This window comes from Otolemur garnettii, unplaced genomic scaffold (assembly GCF_000181295.1).
Source record: "Otolemur garnettii isolate 467f Iridium unplaced genomic scaffold, OtoGar3 scaffold00124, whole genome shotgun sequence".
Classification (NCBI taxonomy): Eukaryota; Metazoa; Chordata; class Mammalia; order Primates; family Galagidae; genus Otolemur; species Otolemur garnettii.
In genome coordinates, this window is record NW_003852519.1 from 768,110 (window position 1) to 776,053 (window position 7,944).

The following is a 7,944-nucleotide window of genomic DNA, read 5'->3' on the forward strand; positions in this document are numbered from 1 at the left end:
AGTGAAAAAAAAAAAACAACAACTCTAGAATTGGAATAAATTCTCAGTGAAGAGTCTTGGTTGTTTAGCTGAGAGTTCTTTAAGCCTTTTTTTTAATGACATTTTAAAAGCCCTTGGTATCAGACAGTATCTGCATATGTAAATCACTTAATGACCTACTCCAAGACTTTAGTGGTAGATTTTTCATGATTCGGATTCATATCTGAAATTCAGTTTATTGAGACACTAATATCAAACTAAAGTGAAAACTATAATACTCTTATCTAAAAAAGATGCTACATTTTTGTAGTAATATGTACTTCCAGACTAACACTTTTCCCCTTCAAAAGTAGAATTTAAAGGATAAGCATCTAACCAGTTAGGAAAAATTCAACATTTCATTTATTTCAAAATCGATTTTATTGCAGCCAAAACAGTGGATTAACTGTACATAATAAACTATATTAAGTTATAGGGAATAAAGTTTATTTTGGCAGGTATTGTTAAACAAAATTAAAGTTGCATACATTAGTAACATACCTCAACATCCTTAATTTGGTATAAGTGTAACACATTTTCTTGCTTTCCTGTGTTCCGCTCAATCACCATACCTAAACTGCTTTATAAACCTGATAGGCTGAAATTTAACTTTATTGTTTTCGCTTATGCTCTAATTCCAAACAAAACTTTTCATAAGCTTCTTCCATCTCTGGGTCCATCTCATCATCAATATCATCCAAGTATGGGTCACCAGCTCCTGATAAATCTGTTCCATTTTCTTCATAATCTGGAAAAAAGTCCTCTCTTTAAAGTAACTCTTGATATTTCTCTTGGTTAATCTGGATCAGCTGCAGTAAAAGGAACACCATCAGATGAATAAAATGTTGGTTCATTCATAAAGTAGTTAGGATCATTTTCAGGTGTTGCTTCTCTGTAGAAGTTGCATGAACTCTACCCCAGTTACTAGACCGGAGTTCTACGAGTTTCAGGAGCACCTGTTTTACATCTCTGCTACAGTTTGCATCTAGGACAACATTTTCAATTCTCTGAATAATTTTCTCCATGTCAGTCTTTCCTTTTTCCTTCCATGCATCTTCCAAAACTGACCCTGTCAACGTCAGTAATTTTACTGCGCAAATTAAGTTGTCATCCATAGGATTAGAAAAGAGGGCATTCAGCAATTCTCGGAGACCAACCTGAAGAATATCTATCTGCTCTTGTAACCTGTCCATTTGTTCCCTTGATCTCCAGGTTAAGGTAAAGTTCTCCCAGAAAGAGTACAAATGCATGAAATCGTTTTCAAGTAACTGCATCCCCTTTTGCAGCTTGATCTTTAACTTCATATTTAATCCGACATCTTTGAAGTAGTAATTGGCGGAAGTTGCCACTCTGTGGGCTAATGATGGGACAGGTAATTACACAGGCGCGGTCCCATATAAGAGAAATTTGGGACAGATGTAGCCTGTTGATAGATGAGTTCCACCAGTTCTTGCAAAGCATCATCTGTTGTAACCCAACCGTTCAGGGTCTCTGCAAACTGTTCAATTTCAGTTTCAAAACTGCCAGGTTGCTCTGTAAGATGATTCAAAAAATCCTGAACGTATTCTGATAGAGTGGGATAATCCTCACACCCATCCTCATAGGATTCTGTATAATTCGAAGAATAACTTGATGGGTAAGATTCAGGGGCATTCACAGACAGTTTAGACATTAATACAGGAGCCACAACCACCTGGGGTTTAGCCATTGCTGACTCTGCGTTCTGCTGGGGGATTTTATCCTGTGAACTAAGTGGAGCTCTCAGGGGCCTTGTTTGCTCCCAGGCGAGCCCGACCCACTCAATGGTTCTCTGAAGAGAAGTCCTATTCAAATATTTCAATCTTACTGGGATAATTGGGTTTTTTGCTGCTGGGTTATTTGAGTTCCTCATATATTCTGGATATTAATCCCTTGTTGGATGAATAGTTTGCAAATATAGTCTCCCCTTTGACAGGTTGTCCCCTTACTCTGCTGATTGTTTTCTGTGCTGTGCAGAAACTTTGGGGGCCATTCCATTTTATCTACTTTGGTTTTCATTGCTTATACTTTTTAGCTCTTAGCCATAAAATCTTTGCCTAAACTGATGTCCTGAAGCATTTCCCCTAGGCTTTCTTATAGTAATTTTACATTTGGGGGTCTTACATTTAAGTCTTTAATCTGTTAAATGTGGCTTTTTGTATGTAGTGAGAGATAGGGATCTAGTTTCATTCTTCTGCATATGGATGTCCAGTTTTCCCAGAACTATTTACTGAAGAGGGTGTCCTTTCTCCAATGTATGTTCTTGACATCTTTCTTGAAAATCAGTTCACTATAAAGAGGTGGATTTATTGCTGGGATCTCTTTTCTCTTCCACCGATCCATGTGTCCCTTTGCATAACAATACCAAGCTGTCTTGCTTACTATGTGTGTAACTTTGTAGTATATTTTGAAGCCCAGTAGAGTGATGCCTCCAGTTTTATTGTTTTTGCTTGGGATTGTTTTGGCTATTCAAGTCCTTTTGTGTTTCCATACAAATTTTAGGATGTTTTTTCTATTTCTGTGAAGAATGCCCTTGGTATTTTGATAGGAATTACAGTGAATCTTAGGTTTCTTTGAAAAACAAAGAAAGTTGTAGGAGTCATCCTACTTTTTCCTTCTTTTCTAAAGTTGTTTTGTTTAAGAAACAATTTTAGAAAAGAAGGAAAAAGGATGAAATCACTCTGCCTGATTTCAAGACTTATTATCCAGGTACAATTAATCAGGACTGCATTCCATTGGTGGAGAGATAGATGTAGAGATCAATGGAACAGAATAAGAGAACCCAGAACCAGATCCACACAAATTATGCTCAACAAATTTTTTGACAAGATGCAGAAGCAATTCAACAAAGCAAAGATAGTCTTTTCAACTTATGATGCTGGAGTAATTATACATTCATGGGCAGAAAAGAGAACCTCAACCTAAGTCTCCTACTTCATATAAAAACGAACAGAAAACGGATCATGGACTTAAATGTAAAACCATAAAACACTTAGGAAAAAAACCAGAAAAAAATATTCAGGATCTAGAGAGAGACAAAGAGTTCTTAGATCTGATCCCAAAAGCACAATTCATAAAAGGAAAAAATGTATACATGGCACCACATCAAAATTAAAAACTTTTGCTCTGCTGAAGACCCCATAAAGACGATGAAAAGACAAGCTACAGAGTGGGAGAAAAGTATGAGCAAACTATATGTCTGACAAAGAGCTATTAACAGTATCTAGAAAATATAAAGAATTCTCAAAACTCAGCAATCAAAAGGAAAACAATCCAATTAGAACATGGATAAAACACATAAGGAGACATTTCACCAAAGATGTGTCGGTGCCTCTATGGCACCCTATTACCTTTGTTGGTGCTCGCTGTGGCAACCCCATCACTGCGTGAAAGAAACAGCCAGGACATGGACTAGAAGTACAACGCTTGCAAGAGACGGACTCTCCATAGGTGGAGGGTGAGCCCTGAGTAACCTCTGCCATGGCCCTTTGTTGAAGCATTATACAATTGTGGGGGGTGGGGGGGATGTTCTAGGAGCATGGGCTTAATGGTCATCATGTGCTCTTTCCTCACAGCCTGGACTCCCACCTGGTGTTCCACAATTGTTCAAGGTCCAACACCTGCTTGCTAAGGAGCCACCGATCTTACTCATTAAAGCCCTCAGTTGCTTGAGGGCTTGTCTCCAGGCTGCAGAACATCTCCATGCCAGCTAGGAGATTGACCTGCTCCCAGAGCCTCCCTCAAGAACCGGGGACCGCTCCCTCCTATAAGCCTAGTGCTCGGTCTCCTACAAAAAGCACATGAAAACATGTTCAACAGCATTAACCACTGATGAAATGTGAATTCAAATCACCATGAGATAATACTACACACCTATCAGAATGGCCAAGATAAAAAATAGTAACAAAACCAAATTCTGACAAGGATGCAAAAGAAATTGGCTTATGCATATGTTGCTGGAAAGAATGTAAAATGGTAGAACTTGGCAGTTTCTTAGAAAATTAAACATGCAATTACTGTGTGACCAAGCAATTGAACTCCTTGACATTTATCTCTGAGAAATGAAGACTTATATTCACACACAAATCTGTACACAAATGTTTATATCAGCATTGCTCATAAGGGCCCCAAATCTAGAAATAGTCTATTCTTCAATGGGTAAGTGGTTAAACAAAAATGTGGTACATCATACTATGTAAAATTATTCCATAATAAAAAGAAATAAACTATTGAAAGATACAACCTAGATGAACCTCCAGGGAAAGAACTGGGCTGAGTAGGGGGGAAAGGTGAATACCAAAAGGTTACATACTGTATATGTTAATTCACTTATAATTAATGAATTTACATATTAATTCACATATTCATACTGTATATGTCATTCATTCTCAAAAATAATAAAATTATAGAAATGGAGGGTAGATTAGTGGTTGCCATGAGTTGTGAAGGGGGTGGGAGGAGAAAGAAGTGGTTGTGGGTATAAAATGGCATCATGAAGGGACCTATGTTGACAAAAATGTCCTGTACCTTGACGGTCCCATTGCAATATCTTCATCTTGATATTGTGCTCTTATAAGATGTTAACATTGAGGCTTGGCGCCTGTGGCTCAAGCGGCTAAGGCGCCAGCCACATACACCTGAGCTGGCGGGTTGGAATCCAGCCCGGGCCCACCAAGCAACAATGACGGCTGCAACCAAAAAATAGCTGGGCATTGTGGCGGGCGTCTGTGGTCCCAGCTACTTGGGAGGCTGAGGCAAGAGAATCACGCAAGCCCAGGAGTTGGAGGTTGCTGTGAGCTGTGATGCCACGGCACTCTACCCAGGGCGACAGCTTGAGGCTGTGTCTCAGGAAAAAAAAAAGGGTTAACATTGAAAAAAAATGAATAAATGGAACTTAAGATAGCTTGCTTGCTTGCTTCTTTCTTTTTTTTTTTTTTAAGACAGTCTCACTGTGTCACCCTGGGTAGAGTGCCAGGCATCATAGCTCATCACAACCTCAAACTCTTGGGCTCAAGCAATCCTCTTACCTCAGCCTCCCAGGCAGCTGCCACCACGCTCGACTATGTTTTAGAGACGGGGGTCTAGCTCTTGCTCAGGCCAGTTTCAAACTCATAAGCTCAGGCAACCCACCCACCTCAGCCTCCCAGAGTGCTGGGATTACCGGTGTGAGCCACAGTGCCCAGCTAGATCTCTATTATTTCTGACAACTACATGTGCATCTACAAAAGTTTAATTCTTTAAAAATTTGGCATTTACAAAAATACATTTGTTTTTCATGAGTTTCTAGGATTCGACTGATACAGACTGGCCTCAGTCACAGGTGTGGCGCTGAGCGAGGCTGGGTTCCTCTCAGCGGTTCTCAGCCTGTGGGTCACGGCATTAGGAAGGCTGAGGTCAACTGAAGAATCTGACTCAGTTCTGTGTCTCTTTCTTCCTCAGCAGGCTGGTGGGGCACAGTCTCATGGCTGTGGCAGAGATAGATGTACAGAACAGGCTCTGTGGACAATCCTCTCCCTGGCCTGGGCTTGAGTTGTGGCTTTCACACTCTGAATGGCCAAAGCAAGTCAGATGGCTGAGCCCAGAGTCCAGGGGTGGGGCAAGTCCTTCTACCTTCGTGGGAGAGAGAGCACTGCAAAGTTCACATGGCAACAGGCATGGATACCAAGGAAAGGGTGAAAAGTGGGGGCTTTGAAGGCTCTGTCACCACCATCCTTGACAACCTCCAGGATTAAAAACCTACCGCCACTTTCTTATTTCTAGAACTCATACCCATTCTGCCACTATCTCTGCCATATCCCAAGTGAGGAGGAAAGGAGATGAGGGAGAAGAAACAGTATTGAGAGAAAGAGAGAGAGAGTGTGTGTGTGTGTGTGTGAGAGAGAGAGAGAGAGAGAGAGAGACCCACAGGTCACTCTATGGGTCCTGCACAGTCATGCAAATATTTCCCCTTCTCTTGGCCAGTTTTAACTATTATACATTGTTTCAAGGACTGTACAACAAGAGCTGAGTGTCCCTTTGCCAAAGGAAAAAGAATACAGTCGACCCATGAACAATGAGAGCTTAGGGGTCCCGAGCTCCTACATAGTTGAAAATCCACATATAACTTTTGATTCCTCCCCAAATACTAAAAGCTTACAATTGATTAGAAGCCTCACTGATATCATAAACACTAGAGTAACATATTTTATACATATGATGGATGTATTCTTATAATAAAGTAAGCTATAGAAAAAAATGTCATAAAGAAAATTGTAAAGCTCATGCCTATAATCCTAGCGCTTTGGGAGGCTGAGGCGGGTGAATTGCTTTGAGCTGACAGGTTCAAGACCAGCCTGAGCAAGAGCAAGACCCCCTCTCTACTAAAAATAGAAAAACTGAGGCAAGAGGATCACTTGAGCCCAAGAGTTGGAGGTTGCTGTGAGCTATGATGCCACAGCACCCTATCCAAGGCAACAGATTGAGACTGTGTCTAAAAAAAAAATAAATAAATAAAGGAGAATTGTAAGGAAGAGAAAATACATTCACTATTAAGTGGAAGTGGATCATCTTAATAGTCTTCATGCTCATCATCGTCACGATGAAGGGGCTAGGGAGGAAGAGGAAGACGGGGGGCTGGGCTTGCTGTCCCGGGGATGCCAGAGATGGAGAAGGTGAGGAGGTGGAAGGGGAGGAAAAGGAGGAGGGCCCGCTCAGTGTAACTTTCACTAAAAGCATCCACGTGTAAGGGGACCCATACAGTTCAAAGCCATATTTGAACTTTCCCCTCCCTGGCATGTAGGAATCCCTCAATAAATCACAGGAGCTTTTTCTTTTAACATAGGGCCAGAGGGCATGCCCAATCTCACTGCAGACAGTTAAAGGAATACCAGCATTCCAAGGTGGAACTCTGAAAGTATTTTCCCATGGAAACCATGCTGTGTGCTGTGATCGTATTCTATACAACTATTATTACTCCTTTGGGTTCTGTGGTCCCCATGCTTCAGCTTAATCCTGCAGATTAAATGGGCTCCCCTGGACTGGCCTGGGAGAAGTAACCACCATGAAGAACTTCACCGTGAGGGGAAAATGTGAGTGCTCAACGAGGCCCTCAGGAATGAGCTATTGAAACAGAACCTAAGTTTGATACTGCCTAGAATTTAATGTGGTAAGGAAAGATGCTTTGGAGACGGTAAGTTTCTGAAGCCAATGGATGGCGGGTATTCTGCTGACCTCTCAGAGTAATGACCTTAGGAATGAGGCCAGATGGTAGAAGCAAAACTAGATGGACTTGGGGGGTCCAGTGGAAGGTCACCATCTATAATTGGTGGGCAGAGGCTGGAGGGGAGTCTTGGAAAGGAGCCTCAAAAGTGACGGAAACAGGATCCTAACAGCAATGCCGAAAGGGGTACCTACTAGTGAGGCGTCTGTGAAAGGTTTTCTAACCAGAGGCTTAGGGAGTCTATCTGGGGCCCAATAAAAAGGAATAGCAAGGCCCATAATTTGAGAAGGAAATGGAATAACCAGAAGAAATATAAAAGCTAGATAGAGCCTGCAAGAGATGGACCTGCCAGGTAAGGAGTGAATGGCTACAAACTGAAGCTAAGCTGAGAAGTTTTAGGATTTAACTTGAGACATCTAAAATGCTTTTAGAAAAAAATCTCAGGCTTTTCACTGTAGTAAAATTAAGCATGAAATCGACCTGCTAGACAGACCAGAGAGCAGTGAGCACAGTAGGAAAGGGTGAGGGAGGGGATCCTGCAAGAAACAGAGGAAGTGGGGAAAGGAGCCAGCTCTTTGTGGGGCACAGTCTTCTGCACGCTGGATTAGCAAGAGGCAAGAACGAACCCGAGTGAGACTCGGGTCATCCCATGAGCGCGCCAGGCATCCCATGCATCTGCTGGGTCTGTGAGGATGTGTGAGCCAAAAAAT

At 41.6% G+C, this 7,944-nt stretch overlaps 1 pseudogene; it reads right to left on the reverse strand.

Annotated features, from left to right (window-relative positions):
* Positions 1 to 525: 525 nt before the first annotated feature.
* On the reverse strand, positions 526 to 1,818 carry LOC100947274 (annotated as a pseudogene).
* Between the last annotated feature and the right edge of the window lie 6,126 nt (positions 1,819 to 7,944).